Source organism: Triticum dicoccoides, chromosome 7B, assembly GCF_002162155.2.
Source record: "Triticum dicoccoides isolate Atlit2015 ecotype Zavitan chromosome 7B, WEW_v2.0, whole genome shotgun sequence".
In the NCBI taxonomy this organism is placed as follows: Eukaryota; Viridiplantae; Streptophyta; class Magnoliopsida; order Poales; family Poaceae; genus Triticum; species Triticum dicoccoides.
In genome coordinates, this window is record NC_041393.1 from 316,235,704 (window position 1) to 316,253,645 (window position 17,942).

The 17,942-nt window shown below is 44.4% G+C and overlaps 1 pseudogene; it reads left to right on the forward strand.

Annotated features, from left to right (window-relative positions):
* Positions 1–16,729: 16,729 nt before the first annotated feature.
* On the forward strand, positions 16,730–17,643 carry LOC119338891 (annotated as a pseudogene).
* The last annotated feature ends 299 nt before the right edge of the window (positions 17,644–17,942 follow it).

Sequence of the window (17,942 nt, forward strand, 5' to 3'; positions counted from 1 at the left end):
TTGAAGAATACTACAAGGAAATGGAGATTGCCATGATAAGAGCCAATGTCACGAAAGATGATGAACAAACTATGGCACGTTTCTTGAATGGCCTCAATCATCCCGTCAAGAAGATTGCCGACTTCCAACCCTACTCCAACCTCATTGAGCTCGTGCATCAAGCTACCAAAGCGGAACATCAAGTGCAAGATGACTTCAAGTACGCCAAGTACTCGTCCAAGAGCTACGGCTTCTCCAACACCCAAGCTTCAACGACTCCAACACCTTCTACCTCAACGAAGCCATCTACAAACAACGACGACAAGTCGAGTTACAAGAAAACTTAGACAACTTCAAGTCGTCCTCCTACTACAAGCAACTTCAAGCCGTGTGCTTCATCATCTACTCCAACCAATGAGACCGTCAAGACAAGCTCTATCAAGTGTTACACTTGCGGCGGCCGAGGCCACAAGTCCTTTGAGTGTACCAACAGGAGCACCATGATCCTCAATGATGATGCAACCTATGACTCCATGAGTGAAGAGGAAATGGAAGCCCTTGACCAAGTGGCCATGCACCGGCGCGTGAACGAAGGTGAAGATGATCAAGTCTTTTGTGATGAGGATTCGAGCCCCGCTCTCGTTCTCTCCAAAGTCTTGACTCTTCAACATCAACAAGACAAAGACCAAAGATGCCATATTTTCCACACCAAGGCTGGCATCAATGGGAGGTCCATCAAGGTCATCATCGATGGAGGTAGTTGTCACAACTTGGTGATAACCCTCAAGTATAGGGGATCAACTGTAGCCTCTTTCGATAAGTAAGAGTGTCGAACCCAACGGGGAGCTAAAGGTAGAACAAATATTCCCTCAAGTTCTATCGACCACCGATACAACTCTACGCACGCTTAACGTTCGCTTTACCTAAACAAGTATGAAACTAGAAGTACTTTGTAGGTGTTGATGGATAGATTTGCAAGAATATAAAGAGCACGTAAATATAAACTAGGGGCTGTTTAGATAAAGAAGCCATACCGTTAGTATAGCGAGTGTAGAAAAGTGGTGGTAGGAGTTGTGAAATTGTCCCTAAGCAATTCACTACTTTACTAGACCGATAACAAGTTTTATGTGGGAGAGGCCACCGCTAGCATGTCATCCCTGACTTGGAATTCTATGCACTTATGATTGGAACTATTATCAAACATCCGCAACTACTAACGTTTATTAAGGTAAAACCCAACCATAGCATTAAGATATATTGGTCCCCCTTCAATCCCGTATGCATCAATTTCTATGATAGGTCGAAGCTTCTGTCACTCTTGCCCTCCAATACATAGTCCTATCAACATACAACTAACCCTATGGTGTCATCCACGCGCGCGGTCATATAATGGGCACCAAAGGACAACAACATAACCACAAGCAAATTAAACCAATCATAGAAATTCACCAATTACCGAAAGGACAACGAAAATCTACTCAGACATCATAGGATGGCAATACATCATTGGATAATAATATGAAGCATAAAGCACCATGTTCAAGTAGAGGGTACAGCGGGTTGTGGGAGAGTGGACCTCTGTAGATAGATGGGGGAAGGTGATGAAGATGTTGGTGAAGATGACGGAGGTGTTGGTGTAGATTGCAGTGATGATGATGGCCCCGACGGTGTTCCGGCGCCACCGGAAGCGAGGGGGAGAGAGCTCCCCTTCTTCTTCGTCTCGGAATGATATCTCGGAATGGCTATGGAAATGCCATGATAGGTAGGTATGGTGGCTGTTTTGAGGAAGATATAAGGAGGCTTATGTGTGATAGAGTGTATCGTATCACGGGGTTTGGATGCACCGACGAAGTTTGCACCAACTCTCGAGGTGAGAAAGGGCAATGCACAGTACCGAAGAGGCTATCAAATCGTGGAAAGGTAAGAGTGCGTATAATCCATGGACTCACATTAGTCATAAAGAACTCATATACTTATTACAAAAGTTTATTAGCCCTCGAAGCAAAGTACTACTATGCTTGCTCCTAGGGGGGAGGTTGGTAGGAGTTAACCATCGCGTGCCCCCGACCTTCACGCAAAGATAAACAATCAAAATACAATGCGTGCCAATTTGGTTAAATAGTTAGGAGACCATACGTGCATGCTTCAGGAATCACAAACCTTAACACCAATATTCTTACTAAACACAACCATTTACTAGAACCTCCCACATATTATCATCTCTATATTGCAAAACTATTCAAGGAATCAAACATATCATATTCAGTGATCTACAACTTTTATGTAGGATTTTATGACTAACCATGTGAATGACCAATTCCTATCATGTCTCTAAATAGATATAAGTGAAGCCAGAGAGTTTAATTCTTTCTACAAAAGATATGCCAACGCTCTAACAAATATAAGTGAAGCAAAAGAGCATTATACAAATGGTAGTTTTCTACGTGAAGAGAAACAGGCAATCCAAACTTCAAATGATATAAGTGAAGCACATGAAGCATTCTATAAAACCATACTCAAAAGATTTAAGTGAAGTGCAATGAGCATTCTATAAATCAACCAAGGACTAGCTCATACCAGCATGTTGCATAAAAGAAAAGTGAAAACTAAATGCAAAAGACGCTCCAAGATTTGCACATATCGCATGAACAAAATGAATCCGAAAACATACCGATACTTGTTGGAGAAAGATGGGATACCTTCCGGGGCATCACCAAGCTTAGATGCTTGAGTCTCCTTGAATATTTACTTGGGGTGCCTTGGGCATCCCCAAGCTTGAGCTCTTGCCTCTCCTCCTTTTCCTCACATTGAGACCTCTTCGATCTTCGAACACTTCATCCACACAAAACTCAACAGAAAGCTCGGTAAGATCTGTTAGTATAATAAAGCAAATCACTAATCTAAGTACTGTTGCAAACCAATTCATATTTTGTTTTTTGCACTGTAGCTACTGTAATATAACTTTTCCATGGCTTAATCCACTGATAGAAATTTATAGTTTCATCAAAACAAGCAAACTATGCATCAAAAACAGAATCTGTCTTAAACAGGGCAGTCTGTAGTAATATGAACATTCACCGTCCTTATGGTACCCCAAAAATTCTGCCAAAATTAGGAAAAATAAACAATTTGTATAGAAAGACAGTGCAAAAAGTTTCAGAACAGTTTGACATTCCAATAAAAAAATGTAAAATCACGCATTACAGCCAAAGTTTATGTCCTGCACCGCGCAAACCAACAAGCATTGTAAACATCCTAAAGGCAAACCTTGGCACATTATTTTTATAATACAATGGAATTGTACAAGGGGATAATTATTTTTGTTGAAAAGTTTATTTAATCAAGATTCACAAAGTTTGAGTGAGCATGAACAAAGTTCAAGGAGCTCCCCCACTTCAACAATACTTGTCTTTCTCACTTTCACTTTCCTTTTTGAAAAGTTTTGGGTTCCCATCTTTATTTTTTTATTTTTAAACTTTATAAAACCAATCAACAGAAATAAATGACTCTCTAAAACTTCCGGGTTGTCTCCCTGACAACGCTTTCTTTAAAGCCATTAAGCTAGGCATATAGTGCTCAAGTAATGAATCCACCCGGATCCCAAGGTATATCAAAGCCAATTTTAATTAACAATGATTTGTAATTTATTAGTGAGCACAAAGTAACATATATCAAGCAATTACGAAGTCTAACTCTCTTCCTATGCATCGGCATGTCATAAAAGAACAATTGATGCACACCAAGTAAAGGTCATTGCATAGTATAAACAGTTTCTTGCAATTTTATCGTGTGGGAAACATACAGAGGTGGAGTTATAGTTCCTCTCTCATAATAATTGCAAGTAGGAGCAGCAAGCACATGCATATTATATCTATCAAAATCATCATGTGTAGTAGTAAAACGCAACCCATCAATATAATCCTTAATAAGGGCAAACTTCTCCAATATAGTGTAGTCGGGAGAATTCAAAAAGATAATAGACTATCATGCGTGGGTGCAATAGCAAAAATTTCATGTTTAACATAAGGAACTATAGCAAGTTCATCTCCATAAGCATAATTCATATTGGCATCTTCGCGACAAGCGTAGCAAGCATCATCAAAAAGGGATATTTCAAAAGAATCAACGGGATCATAACAATCATCATAACATTCATCATTCGGTAAGCTCGAAGGGAAATTAAACAATGTATAAGTTGAAGAGTTACTCTCATTAGAAGGTGGGCATGGGTAGCTAATCTGCTCTTCCTTCTTTTGTTCTTCCTCTCCTCCTCATCTTTTTCATCCAATGAACTCACAATTTTATCAATTCCTTCTTCCATAGACACCTGCAAAATATTAGTCTCTTCTTGGACAACGGAGGAGTCCTCAATATATGGTTTAACATAGGCATTAGAAGCATAATTATCATAACAATATTTAAGTATGGCAAAAAATTTAGATTTGTAAAGAGTGGCATCATACTTTCCAATCAAAGAAGCAATTTGATAAGCACCCTTAAAAGCAACAAATTCTTCAATTTGTTGAACATCATAGTAATTATAAACACCCTTAGCATACGAAGATACGATTCCATTATCACTGAATTCACATTGGTAGGGAAGGTGCTTCTTAGGGTCTTCAGAATAACAAGTAAAATCATATATTTCACATAAATTCCAAGCATAGCATTGCAAACGATGAATTTGATCCAGTAAAAGTTTCCCTTTTTCAGATATGCGGTGTCGCACATAACAAGCATGCTCATCTAATGATTTGACCTCAACTAAGCTAGTTGGGGTTTCAGTACGAGCACATAGGGATCGAAGATGATCCAAGTAAAAAGCTTCAGGAGTGTGATAGATTTTGAGTGGTTCTTCAACCATTAGTGTAGTAGGTACAACTAATTTTTTTGGTATTTTGCATTTCCTACCCATAACTAATGATAGAAAACAAGAGCACAAAATAAAAACTACTTGGCGATAAAGCAAATAAGCACACACGAGAATTGCTCCCCGGTAACGGCGCCAGAAAAAGGTCTTGATAACCCTCAACTATAGGGGATCAATTGTAGCCTCTTTCGATAAGTAAGGGTGTCAAACCCAACGAGGAGCTAAAGGTAGAACAAATACTCCCTCAAGTTCTATCGACCATCGATACAACTCTACGCACGCTTAACGTTTGCTTTATCTAAAACAAGTATGAAACTAGAAGTACTTTGTAGGTGTTGTTGGATAGATTTGCAAGAATATAAAGAGCACGTAAATATAAACTAGGGGCTGTTTAGATAAAGAAGCAATAAAGTTAGTATAGAGAGTGTGGAAAAGTGGTGGTAGTAGTTGTGAAATTGTCCCTAATCAATTGACTACTTTACTAGACCGCTAGCAAGTTTTATGTGGGAGAGGCCACCGCTAGCATGTCATCCCTGACTTGAAATTCTATGCACTTATGATTGGAACTATGAGCAAGCATCCGCAACTACTAATATTCATTAAGGTAAAACCCAACCATAGCATTAAGATATATTGGTCCCCTTTCAACCCCATATGCATCAATTTCTATGCTAGGTCGAAGCTTCTGTCACTCTTGCCCTCCAATACATAGTCCTATGAACATACAACTAACCCTATGGTGTCATCCACGCGTGCGCTCATATAATGGGCACCAAAGGACAACAACATAACCACAAGCAAATTAAACCAATCATAGCAATTCACCAATTACCGAAAGGACAACGAAAATCTACTCAGACATCATAGGATGGCAACACATCATTGGATAATAATATGAAGCATAAAGCACCATGTTCAAGTAGAGGGTACAGCGGGTTGCGGGAGAGTGGACCGCTATAGATAGATGGGGGAATGTGATGAGGATGTTGGTGAAGATGACGAAGGTGTTGGTGTAGATTGCGGTGATGATGATGGCCCCGGCGGTGTTCCGGCGCCACCAGAAGCGAGGGGAGAGAGCTCCCCTTCTTCTTCTTCTTCCTTGACCTTCTCCCTAGATGGGAGAAGGGTTTCCCCTCTGGTCCATGGTCTCCATGGCGTGGGAGGGGCGAGAGCCCCTCCGAGATTGGATCTATCTCTCTGTCTCTCTCTGTTTCTGCGTTCCGGATTCTGGCCTTTCACCATTTCTGATGTGAACTGGGGACCCGATCTTGAGATAACTACGATTTTGGGTGGGACTTGACCCTCACGATCCGGCTACGAACCGTACAGGGAGAACCATACACGACTGATATCCACGCCAATCGCTGAACCAACTACACGACATTATCGACCGAGCCAACAACACGATCGACCTATCCACGAAGGATTTTTCCTACAAGAAAATCAAAGAACATGCAAGAAAATAATAGCCAAGCAATCTAAGAATTGCGGATATGCTAGATGAATAAATCTCACAAATTGGGGTTCCAATAGGATGTCTTGATGGTCGCACTAGCCGCTACGAGCGAAGACAAATAAAAGTTGCAATAGCTAAACTTCTCTAAACAAAACACGAGTCTAAACCCTAGCTGTAATTAACTATTTATTAGATGCAGAGACGCGCCCGAGACGCACATGGGCGGCAGAGTCCAGACGGACGCTCTTGACGTGATGGGCCAGGTCGGCTCCTTGATGGCGTTGTCATATGCAGCAGAATGCCCACTCTTTTTATTATTATAATTTTGCATTGGACGTGGCAGCAACAATAGTAGTTGACCCCACCAAATATGCATGCATGCACATGTGTATTTTGCATTGGACGTGGCAGCTTGGTTGGACTTGTGGCTTGTGATAGCTTGCATGGTGATGGGCACATGTATGTACACATGTGGATTTGGCACTAATGATTTAAGCTTGGTGTTCTTAGACCGGTCATGTTTGTCCTCGACTATCTTCATTTTTGTACACACTGGCGATGTCTTTTTGGTAGCTTTTTCTGTACAAGCGATGTCCACATCATCCTCCCTTGAAAACAAAGTCGTCCCCGACTTTCGTTTAGCTGAAATCTATCATACAGAAAAGCAAGAATGTGTGTAGTACATATATTCCTGGGCAAATGCATGAATTCATGGAGCGTAGGAAAAATTGCAGCACATGAAGGAACATTATTAGATATTCTCTTAGAAACTAAAGCATGTTGTGGAGACTACAAACTGCCATGTAACTCATCATTCGTGTCATGCAGAGCAAAGTATACAGTACTATGTTCACTATTGGGTGAAGGAAAGACACTAGAGAAAGAAGAAAAATTATCAGGCAAACAATTGATTTGCTTCCACGCAATATCTATAGATAAATTAAGTGAACTCATAGATACTACTAGAACACAAGGCATCAACAAATCAGAAGTTGAGACACTCAATGGAAATGTTTCAGAATTGGTAGCAAGCATACTATGCATAGTACGATCCGTCGATTTAGATTGGTCACAATTTATTATCTCATCGAGGCTCATAGGAAGCAAGTTAATGGTTTTTCCTTCAAACACAAGAGTATATGAATTTGTTCTACCATGGTGGGTAACACTATTATCATATTGCCAAGGTCGACCTAACAATAAAGAACAAGCTTGCATAGGTACGACATCACAATCAACGTAATCATGATATGAACCAAGTGTAAAACGAACTCGCACATGACGTGTCACCTTCAACTTACCACATTCGTTGAACCATTGGATTTTATATGGATGGGGATGTCTCGTAGTGGTGAGGAAAAGCTTCTCTACCATCTCCATACTCGCCAAATTATTGCAGCTTCCACCATCAATGATCACACGAACCGAATGTCCTTTGACAACAAACTTAGTTTGAAAAAGATTATGACATTGAGGCATCTTAACATGCCCCAACTGGGCACTAAGTACTCGCATGGTTACAAGGCTTGGGTACTGATCGGCCATCTCAGCATTAATATGTATCTCCTCTGGGTCATGCTCCTTAGTGTCACCTGCATTATTAGTGGCAAGCATAGCATGTGTATCTTCATCCAAATCACTAGCAGAGGAGTACTCACCGTCTTCCTGCACAATGAATGTTCGTTTATTTGGGCAGTCCTTCATCAAGTGCCCGCCACCTTTGCATATATGACACTTCATGTTCCTTGTGCGTCCAGACGAAGTGGTGGGTGCTAAGGAAATTGCTTTCGAAGCCTCGGATGATTGTGGAGCTGATTTTGAACTTGATGGGTGTGCACCATTGTGCAAGATAGGTGGTGTTGACTCAGTAGTGGATGGAACAGTAGGAGAGGGTGTCCATGATGAGCGGCGATCTGCAGAAAAGTTACCTCGTCCCTTGTTGTGTCGTCCATGTACTTCCCTTTCAGCTTTACAAGCAAAATGAAACAAACGAGTAATAGAATTATACTCCTTATACTCCAATATATCCTGAATATCACGATTCAAACCACCTAAAAATCTCGCCATCATAGCATCTTCAGTTTCAACTAATCCACATCGCACTAAGCCAATTTGCAATTCTTGATAATAATCCTCTACAGAACTACTACCTTGCTTTAGACATTGCAATTCATTTTTCTTATCACAAGCATAATATGAAGGAACATAACGTTGTTGCATAGCTCGTTTTAAAGCATCCTCAGTAGCAGGTATATTATTCGTATTAATACGACAATATTCACTCCACCACTTGGAAGCAAACTTTGTAAATTCACTAGTGGCCGCCCTAACTCTTTGGTTCTCAGGAATATCATGACATGCAATTTTTTGTTCAACAGAAAGTTCCCAGTCAAGATAAACATCTGGATTATATTTACCATTGAAGGCAGGAATTGTAAATTTGATTTTGGCACTAGAGTGTTCATAATCTCTAACATCATACCTGGGGAGACCTCGTGCCATACCTTGACGGTTGAAACATAGTTGTTGATGAGCATGGTCATTGTGGCGGTCGTCCTTGGTGTCACCAGCATAATTCTCGTAATTGTCCCCATGTTTCTCGGAGACGCGGTGAGGAATGGTTGCAGCATCAGTGGCAGTAGCTGGGTGTTGTGGATGACCCATGGGCACACGTCAAGCCCGCGAAGTAGCGACAACACCCGTGGAATTGTGAGGAACGGTGTTGTTGTTGACGGGGAGTGCAGTCCATAGCTCGTCCAAACGTAACAAGATGTCTTGTAGTTGTGTGTTCGCAACACCCTGTGCATCCTCAATGGCCTTGGGCCTCTCTTCGGCCACAATCTGAGCACCCTCAAGTTGGGCGAGATGCTCGCTGGTGACTTTCACATCTGCGGTAAGGCCCTCAAGTGTGGGTGATCCTGTGCCATTGTTAGCGAAAGAGAAAAAAACACAATATATAATCCCTATCAACTAACAGGATGTGGTGGACAAAGTTTGCTCACACTCAAACTTAGTATCAAATTCTTACTTGTTCTTACCAATGCAACAGGTGGTGATCGGCACGTTGGTGTTGGCTTCAAACTACCGATGAAGATTGGATGGAGCGATAACCAGGAACCAGTAGAGCCGGAACATGTACTTATTGGTAGAAAAAGTGTAGCTTGGAAAAGGCTTCTCAACTCACAATATTGGTGGCACAATTTACCAAAAAGCAATGCAAGTTGAATAATTGCTCAAACTCCTAACTAGTGCTGGCAGTCGACTAGCAAGAGAGAAAAACAATCTAAGCCCAGATACTGAATCAAATGTATGTGAAAATTGCTGAGTAGGAGAAGACACACAAATATATAATAAAACTCGAAACAAATGATAAGTGTGCAGTGTCCAAAGTGAAACAACAAAAATAATAGATGCTAGTCCAGAACAGAACAGAACAACCTAGAATAGATGCTAGCCGGCCTGATTTATTTTTTTCTATTTCTTTTTTTTTCCTCTTTTTTGCGCTTTTTTTGCTTCTCTGTTTTTTTTCCACTGTTTTTTACCAGGCCGGTTAGCAAGATGGAAACGTTTCAAAATAACTTGTCTGTTACTATTGCCGTACTGGTAGTACTAGTAGAGATCAAAAAGTAAACTAGTAACGGAAGCACAACCTGTGTGTTTGATAAGATGTGTGCTACTAGTGGTGGCACTAAATTACTTATAATGGACGGCTGGCGGTGGTACACAAAGGGTAATGATGGATGGCTAACCAGATGGAACCAAGAGCATAATTGGTTTGATGCCAAAAGTTGGCATGCCAAATTTTGGCAATTGCCAAATGTTGGCTAGAGATTGGTTGCTTGCCAATTTTCGTTGGTGATCTCACAAAAGATTGCCAATTGTTGGCAACTTTTGATGTTGCCAAATATTGGCAATGTCAAATGTTGGTAGCAAACCAATTATGCTACAAGATGCTTGGCGCTAGCGGCTAATGTCTAGGGCATGCGCGCGGCATCACATGCACAAGTTTCAAGGCAGATGGGACGTGGGGCACACGTGCAGCGACGAAAAGGAAACAATCTGGTGCAATCTTTTTTTTGAAGACGAGCGTTGCGGCAAAGATTTGAAGGGTGGACAAAAACAGATTGATCTAGTAGATGATTTTCTCCCAAACAAATCTAAACCAGCACTAATACTAGGATGGATGCAACCAAATATCCAACAAAACAAATACTAGATGCAAAGATTGCTAGAGGCTAAAAAAGGTAGGTGCAGCGGATGAACTAATCTAATAGTTTTTTGGCTTTTTTTGGGGGTTGTAGGACTGAAAAACAATCTAACCTAATAAAACTGTAAATCTCTCACCGATGAACCTGAAAACTGATACCACTTGATGTGAACTGGGGACCCGATCTTTCGATGAGAGGGAGATAACTATCATTCTGGGTGGGACTTGACCCTCACGACCCGGCTATCAACCGTATAGGGAGAACCGTACACGACTGATATCCATGCCAATCGCTGAACCAACTCCACGGCGTTATCGACCGAGCCAACGACGCGATCGACCTATCCACGAAGGATTTTTCCTGCAAGCAAATCAAAGAACATGCAAGAAAATAATAGCCAAGCAATCTAAGAATTGCGGATATGCTAGATGAATAAATCTCACAAATTAGGGTTCCGATAGGATGTCTTGACGGTCTCACTAGCCGCTACGAGCGTAGACAAATAAAAGTAGAAATAGCTAAACTTCTCTAAACAAAACCCGAGTCTAAACCCTAGCTATAATTAACTATTTATTAGACACATGGACACGCCCGAGATGCACAGGGGCGGCAGAGTCCAAACGGACGCTCTTGACGTGATTGGCCAGGTCGGCTCCTTGATGGCGTTGTCATATGCAGCAGAAGGCCCACTCTTTTTATTGTTATAATTTTGCATTGGACGTGGCAGCAACAATATTAGCTGACCCCACCAAATATGCATGCATGCACATGTGTATTTTGCATTGGATGTGGTAGCGTGGTTGGACTTGTGGCTTGTGATAGCTTGCATGGTGATGGGCACATGTATGTACACATGTGGATTTGGCATGAATCATTTAAGCTTGGTGTTCTTAAACCGGTCATGTTTGTCCTCAACTATCTTCATCTTTGTACACACTGGCGATGTATTTTTGGTAGCTTCTTCTGTACAAGCGATGTCCACATCGGTTTCTTATATTCTCGGAGATCCGTAACTCTGATTGGATTGAAACTTTGAACACGATTTTCTCCGGATATTAGCTTTCTTGCGGCGAAAGAAGGGCAACAACTGCCTTACGGGGTGTCTACGAGGGTCAGGGGCACGCCCCCTGCCTCGTGGGCCCCTCGAGCATCGTCTCGCGTTGATTCCACTTCCCAAAATTCATAAATTTTCCAGAATAATATCCGTCAGTTTTTATCCCGTTTGGACTCTGTTCGATATGGATTTTCTGCGAAACAAAAAACGTGCAACAAACAGGAACGGGCACTGGGCACTGGATCAATATGTTAGTCCCAAAAATAGTATAAAAAGTTGCCAAAAGTATGTTTGATCACATGACGCATTCATGACAGTAACACAATTCTCTAAAATAGGTAGTGTGCCCAAATCAATAGGTAACTCAACACATGATGTATTCAAGTTAACTAGGCATGCATCATTCTCATGTGAAAGTGGAAAATCTGGACCTTTGTCATTACCTCTTATGATCAACTCAGATGATGTAGGCACTCTCGATGGTGAAGTGTCACATGGTGGAGATGATTCAGTCCTCGCAACAATGGACGTGGTTGTCATAGTACCCCTAGTACTTGAAGAAACATCTGTATCAACACGTGGAATATGCACCGTGCGTTTGTTCTCCTTGTGGGCAACACGTTGTTTTATTTCCTGTTCAGCTTTGCAAGCAAGACAAAACAAATGCTTCATAGGATAACACTCTTCATGAATTTGTATCTCTTGAATATCATGGTTTAATCCTCCCCAAAATCTATCCAGAAAATCTTCTTCACTTTCTTCTAAAAATGAGTGCAACAATATAGTTTGTAAATCATCATAATATTTTGTTACCGTGTCAGTGCCTTGTTTTAAATGTTGTAATTTTTTAATCATACCATGAGTATAATAAACATCAGCGAATCTATCTCTCATGGCAGGTTTGAAATCATCCCAAGTAGTAGGTATAAAATCAGGCTTTAACAGACAATAATCACCCCACCAAATTAAAACAAAGCTAGAGCGTCAGGCGCCGGACGTCTGGTCCTGGGCGGACGTTCGCTCGCTGGAGCTTCTTCGTCAGCTCTTCTTCTTGTCCTTCATACTCGATGTCCTCGCCGTCTTGGCCATTGGATGTAGCTGTACTGTGGCCTCTTCTAAGTACCTGATCACACATAGTCTTTCCGCTTGAGGTAGTATCCATGTCTCATGTGTCGGAAGGGATAGTTCGAAGAGGAGCGAGTTCACCTTATCTTCGATAGCCTTTGCTCGAGCTCTTGTCATTGGTCCAAGTGGTGCCATGGGAGATGTAGATACGTCCATGGGGATTATTGTGGGATGCTCCGCATCATCTCCCCCCCTTGGGAATGATCCGACCTCGGATCGAAAGCTTCATCACCATGGTATGGCAAAACGTCTTTGACATTGAAGATGTCGCTCATGTTGTACTTGTCGCTTGGGATGTCGATCTTGTAAGCGTTGTTGTTGTAGCGTGCGAGCAACTTGAAGGGTCCATTGGCTCGGGGTAGAAGTTTGGACTTGCGTTCGTTGGGGAAACGGTCCTTGCGAAGGTGTAGCCACACAAGATCTCCGATGTTGAATATCATGGGTTGCTTGTTGATGTTGAGCATGGTCGCGGGTCGTTATACTTGGCGCTCGATGGTGTGCCTTGTATCTTCATGCATCTTCTTGAGGTAGGTTGCTCGTGCACTCGCGTCCATGTTGGTGCGCTCTTGGAGTGGAAGAGGTAGAATGTCCAATGGGGACAATGGTTCGAAACTATAGACGACCTTGAAGGGGGACTTGCCGGTAGTCGAATGTCTTGCGCAGTTGTAGGCGTACTCAGCGATGTGTAGGCACTCCTCCCACTCCTTAATGTTCCTCTTGATCAACACACGAAGTAGAGTGGAGAGTGTATGGTTCGTCACCTCCGTTTGGCCGTCGGTTTGAGGATGATATGCCGAAGAGAACAAGGGCTCGATTCTGAGCTTGGCGCATAGAGTCTTCCAAAAGTAACTCAAGAACTTGACGTCGCGGTCTGAGACAATCGTCTTTGGCACTCCATGGAGGCACAATATTTCCCTACAAAAAAGGTTTGCAATATTTGAAGCATCGTCTATCTTGTTGCATGGGATAAAATGAGCCATCTTGGAGAATCGGTCCACAACAACAAACACGGTATCCTTTCCATTTTGTGTTCTAGGCAAACCAAGTACAAAGTCCATGGTAATTTCTTCACAAGGTTGATAAGGAATAGGAAGAGGCATGTAAAGACCATGCATGGGATTGAGCTTTTGACTTAGCTTTGCAACATGTAGAGCATCGGTTGATGAATCGTGAGATGTCGCGGATCATCTTGGACCAAAAGTAGTTCTTGGAGAGCGTAGCGAATGTCTTGTCACGCCCAAAATGTCCCATGAGTCCGCCTCCATGAGCCTCATGGGACACTTTGGACGCGACAAGACATTCGCTACGCTCTCCAAGAACTACTTTTGGCCCAAGATGTTCCGCGACGTCTCACGCTTCACCAACCGATGCTCTAGATGTCGCAAAGCTAAGTCAAAAGCTCAATCCCATGGTCTTTACATGCCTTACCTATTCCTTATCAACCTTGTGAAGACATTACCATGGACTTTGTACTTGGTTTGCCTAGAACTCAAAATGTAAAGGATTCCATGTTTGTTGTTGTGGACCGATTCTCCAAGATGGCTCATTTTATCCCATGCAACAAGGTAGACGATACTTCACATATTGCAAATCTTTTTTGTAGGGAAATCTTGCGCCTCCATGGAGTGCCAAAGATGATTGTCTCGGACCGCGGCGTCAAGTTCTTGAGTTACTTTTGGAACACTCTATGCGCCAAGCTCGGAATTGAGCCTTTGTTCTCTTCGGCATACCATCGTCAAACCAACGGCCAAACGGAGGTGACGAACCATACACTCTCCACTCTACTTTGCATGTTGATCAAGAGGAACATCAAGGGGTGGGAGGAGTGCCTACCCATCACCGAGTACGCCTACAATGGCGCAAGACATTCGACTACCGGCAAGCCCCCCTTCGAGGTCGTCTACGGTTTCAACCCGTTGTCCCCATTGGACATTCTACCTCTTCCACTACAAGAGCGCACCAACATGGATGTGAGTGCACGAGCAAGCTACCTCAAGAAGATGCATGAAGATACAAGGCACACCATCGAGCGCCAAGTACAACGACTCGCGGCCAAGCTCAACATCAACAAGCAACCCATGATATTCAGCATCGGAGATCTTGTGTGGCTACACCTTCGCAAGGACCACTTCCCCAACGAACGCAAGCCCAAACTTCTACCCCAATCCGATGGACCCTTCAAGGTGCTAGCACGCTACAACAACAAAGCTTACAAGATTGACCTCCCAAGCGACCAGTAGAACATGAGTGACATCTTCAATGTCAAAGACCTTTCGCCATACCATGGTGATGAAGCTTTCGATCCGAGGTTGGATCTTTCCCAGGGGGGGGGGAGATGATGCGGAGCATCCCATGATCATCCCCATGGACGTATCTACATCTCCCACGACACCACTTGGACCAATAACAAGATCTCGAGCAAAGGCTATCGAAGATAAGGTGAACTCACTCTCTCCGAACTACCCCTTTCTACACATGAGACATGGCTACTACCTCATGCGGAAACACTATGTGTGATCAGGTACTTTGAAGGAGGCCAAGGAGCAGCTACATCCAATGGCCAAGACGGCAAGGACACCGAGTATGAAGGACAAGAAGAAGAGCTACCGAAGAAGCTCCAACGAGAGGACGTCCGCCCAGGACCGGACGTTCGGTGCCTAACGCTCTAGCTAGCGGAAGTCCGCCCAGGACCGGACGCCCGACGCCTAAAGGCCCAGCCAACCCAAGCCCCAGCCGACGAGAGCTACAGTGAGCAGACGTCCGACCCCCCTCGGACGACCAGCAACACTACCCAGCGATAGGACGACCGGCCGCACCAGACGACCGGCAAATCCACTCCCAAAGCGTTTCAGCGGAAAACCGAAGCCACCGGACGACCGACGACTGGATGACCGACAACCTCCGGACATCCGGCACAACGATCACAGCATGAAATTAGCGGAAGTCCGAGCCCTACCGGACGCCCGGACCTCCGCAAGCGATCGGACGACCGGTAGTGACCGCACGTCCACTGCCTTTGTGTGCGCAGCTTTGGGCCCAAGGCCCTTGTACCCCTTCATTCCGTCCCCTTTTACACTTAGACTATAAATAGAACTCCTCCTCTTCCTAGTTAGGGCCAGCGTTGTGATAGCTCATATTTGAGATAGAGCTTTGCTCATCCACTTGGTTACTTCTCCTCAGAGCTCATGACCTCTTCGGAGAAGATCCCCCAAGCGGATTCAAAACCCCATCACGTGAAGAACCTTCAAGACCTCCTCACAGAGAAGACCCTTTGTATCATCCCTGGTTGACTTTGAATCGTGTATCTCTCTTTGTGTTTCGAGGATCTAGCACATGTGTGACCATACCTTGTTAGTTGTGTGATTCCTCTCGTGTTTCCCTCGAGTTCCGCTCGTTTTCCCGCTCATGTTCTTCGTGTTTTTCGTAGGATTCCCTCCAATAGTGAAAGATCGGGCATCTAGGGTTCTACCCTACATCACTACTCTTCTAACAGAGTTCAGACCCATCAGTCTTTGCAATGTTGTGTATAAAATTGCATTGAAAGTGCTGGCTAACAGGTTGAAGGTGATCATACCTAATATCATATATGAGGAACAATCAGTTTTTGTCTCTGGATGATTGATAACAGACAATATTATATATGCATATGATTTATCTTCATTTGATGAAAAGTAATACATCGAAGAAGAACAATTTTTGTGATATAAAACTGGATATGATGAAAGCCTATGATCGCCTAAAGTGGGACTATTTATAGGCCATCATGACTAAGTTTGGGTTTGCACCAGTTTGGATAGCTTTTGTTATGAGAATGGTGAGGTCAGTATGTTTTTCAGCGTTATTCAATGGGAAAAAACTCTAGGAGTTTAAACCTTCAAGAGGTATTCATCAAGGAGATCCAATATCGCCCTACCCATTCTTGTTGGCTGACTGCCATGTCCTCTCTACTCGCCTGAATATGCAGGAAAGCAGGGTTATTTTGCAAAAACGCCAGAGAACAAAACAACTGACCCCACCTGGTTGGACCGCCTCTTCGGTGCCGCCTCTTCTCTGCCATGAGGGCTCTCATCCTAGCCCCTGCATCGGTTCTCGTGGTTGCGTCTTCTTCCGCGGCCGCGGAAGCAGTGGCATCGCTCTTGCCGCTACTCCCGTGCAAGCGGTGAAGAAGCTCCTGAAGAAGCTCAACAGCCCGCGCATCACACCCATCGAGCACGAGAACGACCGCCAGGTGTCGGCCATCGACGCCGTCCTCGACCGTGTCATCACCTTCCACTTCCTTTCCTGCATGCGGTCCTTCATGGCCTCCCTTCCACCCCCGCAGCACATCACCCTTCTCGAGGCCGACAAGCTACACCATGAGCTTGGCTTCCCTCGCGGACGCATCGTCTCACGCGTCGCCGCCCGCCACCTGCTGCTCTTCCATTGCGCCACTGTGGGCTCCATACTGCACCTCGCGTTCACGCTGCTCATGTGCTGCTCCTCGAGGAGGAGCGCCACGTCCACAAGGAGCTCCCTCCCCACGTGGGTGCTGGCCGTCCGGAAGCTCCTCATGCTCACCGCCCACTACCGCGTGCCCCTCGCGAAGCTCCAGCACTGTCGCGCGGTGCTCGGCCTCCCCGATGACTTCCGGGACCGCATCCGTGACTTCCTCGATGACTTCCGCGTCGCCCTGGACCCCAACAGGCTCCACGTCCTCGAGCTGGCGCACTGGGACCCCGCACTCGCCGTGAGCACCCTGGAGCACGACTTCATGGTGGACGAGCGCCGTGTACGATGCATGTTCTGCTTCTCCATCCCGCACCGCCGGTCAATGCCACTAGACGAGGAACAGGCGGAGCGCCTGGATGCGACGACCACGTTCCCGCTGGCCTCACCGTACACCAGTTGCGCGCTGCTCCCCGACCTCCCTCTAGAACGCTCGTGCATCGTCGGGTCGCTGTTGCACGCATAAGCATCACTTCTTGATACTTGCTCCGTCCACACCTCACCCACGACCCTTCCTTCCTTCCTCATTGCACATACCACTCCACCAGAGCAGAGACCCGACCCCCAAGTAAAATGAGTTCTTCCAGTAGGTTATGTCGTCCAGTGATGCTGCCACTTCCGCTCTTGTTGCTGCTTTTGTTCTTGAGTTCATCACCGTTGGCGCTGGCCGATATGAGTGGGCAATACCGGCTGGCCCGGCGGCTGCTTGTGTCGCCATCGTCGACGCACAAGTCTGAGCAGTGGATGCGGGTCCGCGACTCGAGG